This window comes from Nyctereutes procyonoides, unplaced genomic scaffold (assembly GCF_905146905.1).
Source record: "Nyctereutes procyonoides isolate TBG_1078 unplaced genomic scaffold, NYPRO_anot_genome, whole genome shotgun sequence".
In the NCBI taxonomy this organism is placed as follows: domain Eukaryota; kingdom Metazoa; phylum Chordata; class Mammalia; order Carnivora; family Canidae; genus Nyctereutes; species Nyctereutes procyonoides.
In genome coordinates, this window is record NW_026575132.1 from 28,989,841 (window position 1) to 29,004,088 (window position 14,248).

At 40.4% G+C, this 14,248-nt stretch overlaps 1 protein-coding gene across 3 annotated transcripts in view; it reads left to right on the forward strand.

Annotated features, from left to right (window-relative positions):
- ACSL3 (acyl-CoA synthetase long chain family member 3) overlaps positions 1 to 14,248 on the forward strand; it is a 67,299-nt gene that overhangs the window by 21,460 nt on the left and 31,591 nt on the right. The window lies entirely within an intron of this gene.

Below are 14,248 nucleotides of genomic sequence, written 5' to 3' on the forward strand. Positions count from 1 at the left end.
AGATCCAGTACCATAGGTATTGTCTGGTGTCTTAACTCTTAGAGATGCACAGCTGTCTGTTATTCTTATGTTTTTCTTGGTGTTCAGTTATATTGATTTTAAAAAGTATGTTCTGTCTGATTCTGATGATTTATATATTAAATGTTTCCTAGAGTGGCCAAGTTCTGATGGCCCTCGGGACTTCATCAGTCATCTTGATGATCCAGTGTTCCATATTCAGATGGTAGCAGAAAGGGTTATCTGTGCATATAGCCATGCAGTGAAGAGATTATTCAGAGTATTGCCATTTGTATGTGAACGTGATCTAGAGTTGAAGTTTGGAAGGGATGGGGACAGCAGCAGGTTTGCTGTTTTTTGGAATAACAAGAAAAGATTTCCTAGAGTTCAGCCAAATATTTCTCATAGCTGTTGAATAGCCTTCTATTTTTAAGACACAGTCTAGGTTTTAAACACTTAATGGAAAAGCAGCAGAGGCCAGAAAGCTAGGCATGCTGGAGAATGGAAGAGAGGGAAGATCATATCTTCATAGCTTTATTTTTGAAAAGCTTTATTAGTGGTAAAATAGTTTATTGGAAAGAGAAAATTTATGTAAGGAATTAAAAAAAATAGAATATGATTATATGGATAAAGTTAAATATAGTAAAAGACAAGGTTTGACTAAAGGAAGTATTGCATATTAAACCTTATTCTTAACTATTTAATGTTTAATCAAATAATTAAGTTGATAAACTGTTGGTTGTGATGCAGGTTATTTATCTTGTAGTTACATACTTCTACAACATACTTACAAATTCTTACTATATATTATATTCTGCTTTTCTTAAGTTTTTTTTTTTTTTTTTTTTTTTTTGAGAGAGAGAGAGAGAGATAGGGGGAGAGACAGAATCTTAAGCAGGCTTCATGCCCAGCGCAGAGTCTGACCTGGGGCTTGATCTTACAACTCCTGAGATCATGACCTGAGCTGAAATCAAGGGGTGGAAGCTTAACCAGCTGAGCCACCCGGGTGCCCCTTAAGTTTGTTTTTAACTGATATGCAAGATACAGATAAAGGGCTTTTGGGGTGAGGAGGGATATGGAGGAAAAGATAAGGAAATATCTCAGAAATCTTACTAAATGAACAATTTACAAATTCTTTTTTTTTTTTTTTAAGATTTTATTTATTTATTCATGACAGACACACGGAGAGGCAGAGACACAACACAGGCAGAGGGAGAAACAGGCTCCCTGCAGGGTCTCCAGGATCCACCCTGGGCTGAAGGTGGCGCCAAACCTCTCGGCCATTGGGGTTGCCCACAATTTACAAATACTTAAAATTGAAAGGTATAGATTTAGATTGGATAGATTTAGATGGTGTAAACTAAAATTATCATAAAAATCTTAATTTTGACACATTAATCTCTTTACATTCTCAAAGGCTAAATTTACCTGAATTCTCTCTTCTCAAACATGTTTTATTTTGCTCATTTTAATCACGTTACTTTTGCTGACGTGTTTCATATGTTTGCAACTATTTAGCTTCTGGCCTTTGAATTTTCTTTAATTTTATTTTCTATTTTTACTGTAGGGAAGAAAATAGTTAAGTTCAAAAGTGAAATTGTTAGTTGAACCAACATCTGATCCACTCTTACGTTTAGGTTCATGTAATACTAAATAAAGTACTTACCTGGATTGAGTTGAAATTACTAAGACGCTCAAGTATCAGCCAGCCAGGCTGATGTCCTTATGTAATTAAACAGTTCCTGGTCTCCTGAAATATTTATATAGGTGGCTCTCATTAAGCATTTTGGAGATAATTGGAATAAGTAAAGAATTAGTACTGCAGGAGTAAATAGTCCTATTCAGTATTATTATAATACAATCAGGGCATTTAATTCTTGGCTGGTTAGTACACACTGAATTTGTCAAAACCGTGCTATGAAGTAGGGCTCCTAGATTTGGTTTCCCTGCCCTGCCGTTTGGATAATATGATGACTAAAAATGCCATTCCCGCCATTTCCCTCCAATGGATTAACCTTAAACAAAATTCTAGGGTAAGAAGCTGCACTTCTTTATAGAGAATTTCATGTCACTTCTTTTGGATATGATAAGACAAGGGGAGTTAATGTGACTTGGAAGGTGAGTAGAAAGGAGCATAGGAATAGGTTTTCCCTTAGATGAGGAAGTTGACGCAAAATGATTCAGAACCCTGAGCCTGTGTATGTGTGTGTGAGTTGTCTGAGGGGGAGTGTTTGGGGATCTACCACACGATAGGGTTGATCAATGGACAACAGAGCCACCTCTGGGGACTCCCCCTATGTGTCACTGGGTCTTGGCATGCGGTTATGAATGATAGACGCAAGACTGTAAAAACCCTGAGAGGGAATTTTGTTGAGGATCATCTTTAGTGGTATGGAGGCCAGGTAAAATTGAGTTGGTTACACAGAGTGGGTCCCAAATTACATTCCATGTGTATTCTTTACCTTTGGGATTGGAGTGGGGTCCACAGAGTGGGATCCAATAGTTCCATGTCATAAAATCCAAGGATATTTAAACTTTAGCATGGAGTACAAGCCATGAGAAAAAAAAAATCTTCATATATGTATTTTCTTAAAAATAAATTTGTCATCATCTAACGGAAGCTCCTGGAGAGAAATCCCGTAAATTGGCTGGTGAACTAGAGATGCTTATACGAGATGTGTTAAGTATCCTTATTCTCTTTACTTATTTTATAAGGAATTTTATGGATGGAGCTATGATTCCAGCTGCTTCTAACATTTAGAATCTTAAATGTGTGAAACCTGAAATGGTAGTAATCCACAGCGGAGGCTGGAGTGCTTCTGGTGAGGCAAACATACCAGCCCTTCACACGTGCTAGCTGCTGAATCCTCCTAGTGGTCTTTGAATTTTATAGGTGAGGACACTGAGGCTTAGGAAAGTAAGTGACATTTTATTAAGTAGTATTGCTAAGTGTCAGACTCCCTCTTTTTGGTTCCAGGGCTTGGGCTCTCAGTAAGCAAGCAGGTGACTTCAGCGTCTTCAGTATCAGTGGGGGTATAAATAGGAAATAGTTATGGTGAAAGTAAAATATTGGTTTACATAGTTTGGCATTAATGAATTTCAAGTGCTACGAAAACATGCATTGTATTTTGTGGTTTATGTAGGGTGTTTTCACCTACTTTCTTCATAAAGGGACTTTTGTGAGGTATTAATTATTATCACTCCAGTTCTACAGTGAACCTGAAGCTCTGGAATGTTACAGGACTTGTCCCCTTTTATACAATGAATAAACGCGAAGGCCAGCATCAGACTGAGAGCTTATTGCCATAGTTCTAAAAGGAGCAAGTCTATTGAACATTTTTTATATGCAGTCAAACCAGTGTTGCAAGTTAATAGTACCCTCCGTAGATGATGTAAAGTATGTAAATAAAACCAAGTACCCATCTGCTTTGAAACCTTGCATAAACAGTACTTTGTACCCAAACCAACTAGACTTATAACTAGCATTTATAATGCTTTTGCATTTTTCCAGAATCCTTTATTATTTGCTGCATTCCATTTTATCCTCACTTTAAATTTTGTGCGTGAGATAAATGAGGACAGATGGGAAAATAAGATACAGAAAAGTTGTTTCATAAACAAAAGACCAAAATTAAGTAGTGGTAGATTCCAGGCTACAATTTGTGGGCTTATTCCATGAGAGGGTGAATTGTAGGGAGAGCGGCTTACTCAGGTTTGCCTAAAACTTTCCTGCTATTAGAATTGAAAGTCCTGAGTCTGGGGAAACCCCAGAGCGAGGCACCCCAGAGTGGTTGGTCATCCTAATGAATTGTCCTACTTTGTGGCAGACTGGGGATGGGACTAGGGTTGCCATATGAAACGTAAGGCACTCCGTTAAATCTGAATTTTGGGTAAAAATTGAATAATTTTTTTGCTTCATGTTCCAGACATTGCATGGGACATATGTACACTAAAATTTGTTCATTGTTATTCTGAAATTTAAATTTAACTGGGTACCTTCTGTTTTTTTATCAAGCCTGGCTGCACCAAAGTAAGAGTGAAGGGAAATTCTCATGATAGAAAGATCACGTAGCTGCTTTTTTGTGTAGACTTTAGGCTTTATACATTTATCTGCTTAATCTAGCAGTACTTGACTCTTACTGTTTGAGTTATGTAGATTGAGACACAAGAGGTGAGGATGAATATATGAAGCCATATTTTGCTCAGTGCATTAAAACTGGTATGTGCGTGCGTGCGTGCGTGTGTGTGTGTGTGTGTGTGTGTTGGTTGGTTTGAAGCAAATTTACGTGGCAGGAAATTTAACCCAGACAGAGGTGAGCCATTTCTATGTTTGTTGGATCAGTCCGTTAAGCACGGGCATATACTCACAGGCCGTCCATATTGTCTTTTGATGATATTTTAAGTATTTTTTGCTGTGAAGATGGTGTATTCACGTGAATGAAAATGAAAAGGAGGGCAGCCCCGGTGGCGCAGTGGTTTAGCGTCACCTGCAGCCCGGGGTGTGATCCTGGAGACCCGGGATCGAGTCCCGTGTCGGGCTTCCTGCATAGAGCCTGCTTCTCTCTCTGCCTGTGTCTCTGCCTCTCTCTCGCTCTCTCTCTGAATGAATAAATAAATAAATCTTTAAAAAAAAAAAAGAAAATGAAAAGGAAGTAGATTTTCCTTACTCCCTTCTTGTACCTGTTCATTTGACTGCTATGAAGACAGTCTGATCTGATTAGAAAGTGTTAGAATTTTGGAAGAGGACCTTAGAAATCTTCCTGAGTGTGTGTGTGTCTGTGTGTGTGTGTGTTTAAAGATTTTATTTATTCATGAGAGACACAGAGAGAGGCACAGAAACGGGCAGAGGGAGAAGCAGGCTCCCTGTGGGGGAGCCCAATGCGGGACTCGATCCCAGGACCCAGGATCACGCCCTGAGCTGAAGGCAAATGTTCAAACTGCTGAGCCACCCAGGCACCCTGCCTCTTGAGTGTTTTTTGCTTGTCTTTTTAAGAAGCATAAGAACTCTTGCTCTACTTCCCAGCCCCAGGCCCCTCTCCCATCAAGGAAGAGTGCCTTGTATAGAAGATGATGGATAGAAAGAGATTCTTTGGTCATTTACTTTTTCAGTGTTTGATACTTGTCCGTACTCCAAAATTGATTTGGGAGCCCTTGGCATCAGTATAGTTTAGCTCCCCCTTTTAAGATTTTATTTATTTATTTGATGGAGAGCACAAGCAGAGGGAGTGGGAGAGGAAGAAGCAGGCTCCCCGATGAGCAGGGAACCGAATGCGAGGTGAGGCTTGATCCCAGGACTCCTAGATCAAAACTGGAGCTGAAAGCAGATGCCCAACCAACTGGGCCACCCAGGCACCTCAGTTTAATCTTAAAATAGATTTACTTGAATTCCATCAACATTAATGAGAAAATACAATTTATGGATTTAGACAGGATCTCATAGTATCTATCGTGGGGATGGGCCAGATGGGTGCTGGGCATTCAGGAGGGCACTTGTGATGGCACTGGGTGTTGTATGTAAGTGCAGAATCACTGAATTCACCTCCTGAGACCAGTACTACATTGTATTTTAACTCACGACAACAATTTAGGAAACCCCCTCCCACCATCACCAAAACCCCTTGTTCTGTATCAAGCTAAGAAACATATAAATTACCTTTCTTAGTTTTCTGTTTGATTTCCTTCAAGACTCATCCCTTTTGGTCAGCCCCGGTGGCTCAGTGGTTTAGCGCCGCCTTTAGCCCAGGGCGTGATCCTGGAGACCAGGGATTGAGCCCCATGTCGGGCTCCCTGCATGGAGCCTGCTTCTCCCTCTGCCTGTGTCTGCTTTTCTCTCTCTGTCTCTCTCATGAACAAATAAATAAGATAAAAAAAAAAAGACTCAACCCTTTTTTGGAAAGAACATCTGGTTTGGACACTAGAGAAGGAAAGCAGGATGAAAGAAATTTAAAAAAATGTGTCTCGATCAGCATTAGGGAAGTCAGGGGAGTGTATTTGTGGTTCAAAGAGAATATTCGAGCCCTACTGTTATTTCAACTATTATAATAAAAGGATTGAAAAAGTTTAAAAATTACAGTGAATAACCGAAAGTTATGTAAAGTGAGTTGGCACTGTTCAGCTGCTTTTCAATTTTTGATGTAAATATGATTCTGGCAAAGACTTGCCAAGCTTCCCTCTTCCCTCCCTCCCTCCCTCCTTCCTTCCTTCCTTCCTTCCTTCCCTCCCTCCCTTTTTCTCCCCTTCCCCCCTTCCTTCCTTCTCTTTCCTTCCTCCCTCCCAGTACGTCTTCAGGGCCAAAATTTCATTTCCTGTGGTTAGAATAAACACAAGCTCAGTCAGTGTTCTTAAAAAGAAAAGGGCATAACTATTATTTCCTCATAAAATTTCTTAGTTGTGAATTTGGAAGGTAATCTAATTCAGATGATAATAATGACTCAAGCCTCTGGTAATGCTTTTTGTAGACTTTCCAGTGTAGAATTTTATAACCATTTTATTTGTTGTATTAGGGAAGTACTTGTATGGGTAAGTGGCATTGATTTTCAGCCATACAATCTAATAAATTCGTAGAGCTGTAACAACTGTGGGGTCAGAGTTGAAATTTTCAGAGTTGCTAAGCACCGTGTTAATATTAAGAGTTTTAGGAAGGAGAAGTTCTTTGTGTTTCCGTCAGTAAAGAGTGAGAACCACCATATTGTGTAGTGCTGAGGCAACTAAAAAGCTTTATGTTGATATTTGTAAGAAGTAGGAAAAACTCTGATGGTGGAATCTGCCTTTAAAAAAATTTTAGTTTAATTTTTTTATTTTTTGGCAGGAAATTTAGTGAATGTTTTAAAACCATTCTCCTGAGCCAGCTATGTATTCATATTATTTCTATTATGGTTTTAGTTGTGGGGAGCAGAGAAGTGAGCATCTTCATCAGAGCCAGGGTCCCGCCTCCAGAGAAACTTTGTCCTGAGAGCCAATTCTGGTTGCATTTCTCATTACAACTCATTAGGGCCCTGTCTGGGAAGGACATCTTTCTTTCTGCCTTTCTTGACCCAGTTTCAAGTAATTTAGATAATGTTTCAGGGAATTTTTGATTTCTGTAGAATGTGACTTTTGAAAAGGAGTGTCTCCAAAGTAGTGAAGGACTCCCCCCCCCCCTTTTTGTTTTGTTTTAACGATAAAGTATTAACCCTGGAGTTTAGGGAGTGTGGAGAAATTAAAAATCTTGGGTGGCAGTGACGAAAACGTGAAGGTTAGCATCCCATCTCATCTGTTAGCTGTAAGTGTCTTTGAGCACCATCTGTTTGAAATGTTTTTTTTTTTTTTTTTTGTAACAGAGATGATATAAAGCTCCCTACGCAGTGCTTGTATTATTGGTACTCCAAATTGCTCCCCATTTACTGCAAGTTTTTGGTAAAAACTTCCAGGCACATCTCATCTAGCAAATACGGATTCCTTGATGCCCATCCTTCTGCAATCCACTTATTCGTGCTTCCTCAGAGATAAGATGCTAAACTGTATTTTTCCCAGATATGAATAGTGTTGATGTGTGTTTGGGTGTTGTAGCTGTAAGGAACACAGAGGAAATAAGAATCTGGGGGTAGGGGCACCTGGGTGGCTCAGCGGTTGAGCGTCTGTCTTCGGCTCAGGCCGTGACCCCAGGGTCCCGGGATCGAGTCCCACATAGGGCTCCCTGCATGGAGCCTGCTTCTCCCTCTGCCTGGGTCTCTCTGCCTCTCTCTGTGTGTCTCTCATGAATAAATAAATAAAATCTTTAAAAAAAAAAAAAAGATTCCAGGAGTATTGTCTTTTCTCCCAGCAGATTTGCAGAAGAGTTTCCAAGTGATGGGCTCTGCCCTGCTCTGAAAGGAGAGGTTTACAGGTGGCAATTTGGATGGGGTGGGGGTGGGAGGGGCAGCAGGACCTGCTTTTGTAGCCAGGTAATGGGATAATGTAGTGTGTCTGCTGGCCTCCCTCCTATGAGCGCTGCAGAGGTCTCCAGGCCTGAGCCAAACTGGATTTCCATCGTTGAGTCCTCCAGCTCGGGGAAGTGAGTGGATGGAGATACTGCTGTGTTGTATCTCTCCTGAGCCTGTGAGGTTCTTGGAGTTGTTTAGAGGGCTGCAACTAGATCTAAGCAGATAAAACCATTTATTAGTATGAACAGGATGCCTGTGGCCACCTGCTGGTCTCCCGCTCCCCTACAATACAGGCATTTATAGTTTTTTTTTTATAGTTTTTTTTCCTGTTACTAAAATACATGTCTATGGAAGCTTTTTATATGATTTGTATTGTAGCTTTTTTTTTTTTACATTTACATGGGAGTTAATATAGTTAATATTAACTATAGTTAATATAGTTAAATATTTAAATGAAGCTATAATGGATCAAAGTACATTAATTTTCCACCATGAAGAATATAGTAATTTCCATCTTTACTATACTCTCAGAACTGCTAATTAAAACAAGTTTAAACATTAAAAGAAAATGACCCATCACTATTTACACAATGACTGATGAGCAAATATAATCTCTATGATAATACTCCTTTGTTTTTTCCTTATTTTAATTTTTTAAAAATATTTTTATTATTTAAGAGAGAAAATGAGCAGTGGGTGGGGGGGGGGGGTGGAGAGAAAAGCAGACTCCTGTGGAGCGGGAAGCCCAACCAGGGCCTCGATCCCTGGACCTGGACCCAGAGATCTGACCTGAGCCGAAGGCAGACACTTAACCAACTGAGTCCCCAGGAACCCAATAATACTCCTTTAGTAACCATCAAAAACATAAAATTTTATCTTAACATCAGAATTTCATGTATCCCCTAAGTGTACTAATTGAGGGTGATTTGTAGGTGGGCATTAATCTGAATTACTTTACACAAAGTTAATTTTTTAACCTGAACTCCTGCCCTCAGTTTTCTCACGATTACACAAAATCCTATCTGCCCTTCCTCCTCCTCCTCATACCCAGGTCTCCTGTGTTCTTCCTCTTAAGTAGTAGAGGCCATTCAGGGAAAGATTTTCCTTAAACTTGGTCATTATGGTTTAAAACACCTTATTAAAATGATGCAAGATGTAAATAACGTCTTTTGACATAACACAATGGACCATTTATATAGAATTTCAAAAACACATTTCAAGTGTTTGAATCTTGCTAGTTAAAATCACACAATTTCACATTTGAGATTATATTTGCTCATTGGTCATTGTGTAAATAGTGATGGGTCATTTTCCTTTAATGTTTAAACTTGTTTTAATTAGCAGTTCTGAGAGTATAGTAAAGATGGAAATTACTATATTCTTCACGGTGGAAAATTAATGTACTTTGACCCATTATAGCTTCATTTAAATATTTAGAAATAATTGCTTAAAAACCTTGTCCATATTGTTGTCAGACATAAAATCACGCAGGCCTGTATCTCTCTCTCTCTCTCTCTTTTTTTTTTTTTTGAAAAAGAATTAGCAAGGTACATGGGAGTTTCCCCCAGGTAATTGCATGTACGTATAACTAGTTTTTAATGGTTGCATTATTGTCCATAATGTGGATGTGTATATTCTTCAGCTGTTCTTTGATTGATTTAGATCATTTTTAGTTGTTAAAAGGATATTTTCCAAGGACAGTTTACTGAGGTAGTAGGTTTATTCAGCGCTTCAGCGTCCAATCTAGTGGGTAGAAAGGAACCCCGAAGAGCTCTCAAAGGCGAGGTTTATTTATTTATTTATTTATTTATTTATTTATTTATTTATTTATTTATTTATTTATTTATTTATTTATGATAGTCACACACACACAGAGAGAGAGAGAGGCAGAGACACAGGCAGAGGGAGAAGCAGGCTCCATGCACCGGGAGCCCGACGTGGGATTCGATCCTGGGTCTCCAGGATCGCGCCCTGGGCCAAAGGCAGGCGCCAAACCACTGCGCCACTCAGGGATCCCGCGAGGTTTTTATAGATCAGAGTGAGGAGGGATGAGGGAGTTAGACTGGGCATTTGCTTATTGGTAAAAGCAGGGTTCCTTTCCTTAGATGGAGCAAAGGGCTGACTTGGAGTCCGTGCAGGTAACTTCTGCTCAGCGGGCAAGTGCCGATTGGTTGCCCTGGTTCTTCCTTTTCTCTGCGAACCATGGAAATTTCAGTTTTGGTTTGCCCACTGGAGGCTTGGTATGAGTGACTGCACCTTGGACATAATCTGGTTACTTTTAACAGCTTTTTTTGCCTCTGAAACAGTACTGGCATGTCCTCCAAGCTTTGCCTTTAGATTGTACTGCTTACTCTCCCTTCCCGGTGCAGTCATCTGTCTACTATTCCTGACATATTTGAACATCAGGCTTCCTGTGACTCTGCTTCTGTCCTGTCAAGATTCTTACTGGCTTCAGTATCTTTCCGATACTGTGGTCTTTGCATTTCTCACCTCCTGTCCTTAGATGATCCCATACCCCAGTCTGCCTTTGCCACCCCTCTCCCCGAGATTACAACCTGGGCCTCTCTGTGAACAGTGATGGGCTGCCTTCTGCTGGAAGAGCTCCGAGCATCCTACTCAGACCACCGCCTCCTGCGGTTCATTTTACTCCCTTCGTACCTCAGCTCCAACAGTTCTATCACCAGACCCAGGATCTGATGTCCTGGTTTGTCTTTTTCACAAACCCTTCCCCTCCGTATGGGCCTAAATCTCCCTGATGAGTCATGGAAATAGTCTCCGTTCCCTCGTCTTCCCTCCACTGTGTTTTGTTCAGGGACTTGTCAGGTAAAACCCTCTCCTTGGCTAATCCGCTCCCTGCCTGGTTCACCTTTGCGCTCCACCGGTTGAACTTGGCTGGGAACCAGCTTGATGGGTCTCCTGCTACATCCAGGACTCAGAGTTCAGGTGGCCTGGGAGCTGTCACCTACTCCATTTATCTTCCTGTACTCTTAGGTGACTGATACTTTCTACTTTTAAAGATTTTGAGAGCGAGTGAGCGCAGGCACAAGCAGGGAGGGGAGAGGCACAGGGAGAGGCAGACCTCCCTGAGCCAGAGCCTCCGCTGTGGGGCTCAGTCCCAGGGCCCAGGATCATGAGCAGAAGCTTCCCCGACTGAGCCCCCCAGGAGCCCCGGGACAGGCATCTTCTCAGGCCTCTCCACCCCACTGCCCCCCAGTATTGTTTGTTCCCTTTAACTTGCGCATGTGTGTCTAGTTGTTCCTACCTCATGATGTTTAGTTGTTGGTCCGTGGTCTGTTTTTTTTTTATTTTATTTTTTTATTTTTATTTATTTTTCGTGGTCTGTTTTATGTTTTGTTCATGACTCCGACTCTAATCTGGAAGAGTGAGTGGTATGCATCCTGTCTGTGTTCAGTACGTGTTTGAGAAATAAACAAATGATTGAGCCTTTAATTCATATGCACTTAACACGCGCTCACTTTTCTGAAGAATAGAGCTCCGGGTGTGGGACTGCCAAGGGTTTGTGTGTGTCTTAAGTACTGCAAGGTTGCTTAGTGGACTCTGGATATTACAGTCTTGAAGTCGTTAGTACTGGAACTATTGAATGAAAATTTGTAAGGCTTCATTTTAATCTTAATTCTAAATTAAGGGAGAACATACTATTTGGATTAATGATTTGTGTTTTCTCATTTGTTTTCCTCTGTGTTGCTTGATTTTTTTATTTTTGGATTTATAAGAGCTCTTTGTATATTTTGTCACTTATTATTTTTCCCTGAATCTTGTTTTCCTTTTGATTTTCAAACTGGTTCACCAGACAAATGTTAACTCTTTAAAATTTATGTTAGAAGAATAAATCTGTAAGAATTGGTAAGAAAATTTTGAAAGACATGTGCATAAGTGGAAGTCTTACTAGATAGTTGTAATAGTTCTCAGTGTACATAAAATTTATATGGTTGTTTAAAAAGGGGACTACATGTCAGAAGACTATTCTATTTCAATACTCTCTAAAGGTAATTGTGATATGATTGGTCCATGGGTCACAGTTAGAAGCACTGCTACACATCGGCTGTGTTTGGAGGTAGGGCAAAGCAGTAAAGCAGTAGACGGATCCAAGGAACAGACTATCTAGAAACAGATCCAGTTGTGAACGAGGACTTACTATTGAAGATGACATTTTAGTAACTGAGAAAAGGGTGTTTATTTAATAAGCACTTCAGGTAGTTCATCCAAAAGAAGTAGTTAGTTTTCTCCCTTAAACAATATATGAAAATAAACTCCCTATTGATTAAAGATCTACATGTAAAAATCATGCAAATACTAGAAAAAATTTAGGAGACCATTGGTTTAACCCTGGTATGGACGAGGCCTTCTTAAGATGGACTGGAAACCTTGAAGTCATGAGGGAAACGATGAACAGATTTAATTGTTCAGGTTTTCTTTCGGAAAAGTGATAGTCACTGTAAGATGAGGCCACGTACTAGAGCACCGTGACTGCTTTCCTAGTTCTGTAGATTTTCCACAGTGCCTTCAGTAAATAGGATGCAGTTGGCCAGCGGTTTGTACTTGACCCTGTTTTAGAAAAGGATAGATTCTTTTGGAAGACTTTGAGAGAAATGAAACCTCTTAATTGCATGTCGCTGGCACATGGAGCCTGCATTCGATGCCATGGAGCCTCCTTGGCTCTCCCGACCCTGCGGCCCTCTACGGATCTCCAGGTCTTCTGCTTTTATTGGTCTTGCCAGTGGGAGTTTCCTGCTCAGTCTAGGCTTTGGTTCTCTCCAAAGTTTTCTGTCCTTGAACTTGATCTTGGAGATTTCCTACATTCTCATCCTTCATCTGATTATGGCTCCAAAAATGTGGGCTTCTAGCTCTGATCCCTCATAACCTTCACAGTTTATATATTTGGATGACTCACGAACATTATAAACTCCTCATTTTCGAGCCTTGTGTTCGCCTCCTTCCCACCAGCTGTCCGACTGCTGACCAGCTGCTGCTTCCATGTCTGTCTCAGTCGAAGGCACCCACACCATTTTGCCTTCTTTTCACTGTAGCTCCTCTCATTCGTGGCTTTATCTCTAGGAGCCGGGTTAGAAAGATTGTAGTCGCTGGGGAGGGCTCTAGAACAGCTGTTGCTGCCACCCTCTGGGCGGTCGGGAGCTGGGAATCCTAGCTGCTGGCTTCCCTCGCACCCCCTAGCCACCTTACTCCAAGGACTGAAGGGTTATCTCAACTTTCTCGTACCTGGTTGCCTCACCTCTGGTTTCTGCTGCCCTGAGCTGGTAGTTTTCTAAAACACCTGAGTGCAGTGTGCACTGAAATGCAAATGAAGTTTCTGCTAGCAGTTTGACTTTAATGCTCTACCCTCCTCTCCTCACCTGCTCCCCTGGTGACTCATTGGTCCCCAGTGAACACCTGCTGCTTTGGGTGCTTGTTCAAAGTACATGATGTCATCCATGGAAAATTTCGTTCCCCCCCCCCCTCCGCCCCCTTTAGGTGGTACTACTCTGTCTCAATTACTATTACTCTGTACTAAGTCTTGGAATGGAGATGTAAGAGCCCTCCAACTTTGTTCATTTTCAAGATTGTTTGGCTTTTCTGGCTACTTGGAATCTCCATGTACATTTTAGAATCAGCTTATAAAATTCTGTATAAAAGCCAGTAGCCTTGGTGAGGATTGTGCTGAATCTGTACATCAGTTTGGAGAACGTTGTCATTCTAACAGTATTAAGTCTTACAGTCCATAAACAAAGATGTTTGCTATTTATTTAGGTCTTGAAATCTTTTAATAATGTTTTATGGTTTTCATAGTACAAACTTTACACCTCTTATATCTTATCCTAAGTATTATTTCTGATAGTGTTGTAAATACATTCATTTTAACTTAATTTTCTGATTATTGCTAGTGTATAGAAATACAGTTGATTTTTTTTTTTTTTTTTTTTTTGATATTTGTCTTCCATCCTGCAACTTTTGCTGAACTGTTAGCTCTTCTTTTTACTAGATTCTTTGGGATTTTCTGTATGGTCACCATCTTATACAATCATCTTCTGCAGATAAATTTTTTTTATTACAACGTTTTAAAATCAAAACACAGATACATGAAATTAAATTTGAGGGAGAGCACCTCATGAGGTAACATCATTTCTCCTGGGTTATCCGAATGCATCTATTCTTTGCAGCTCTGATGTCTTGGAAGTAGTAGGATCATTTGTTTTCATGGTGCTGATTTCCTCTATAGAAACCTGTGGTGCCTCCCCATACCCTTAAGGGCACAAATCTAGGTTTCTCAGACTCTTTTTTCCAAATTACTGCACACTATATCACCAAAGAACACGCTGTGGAAATGTGAACAG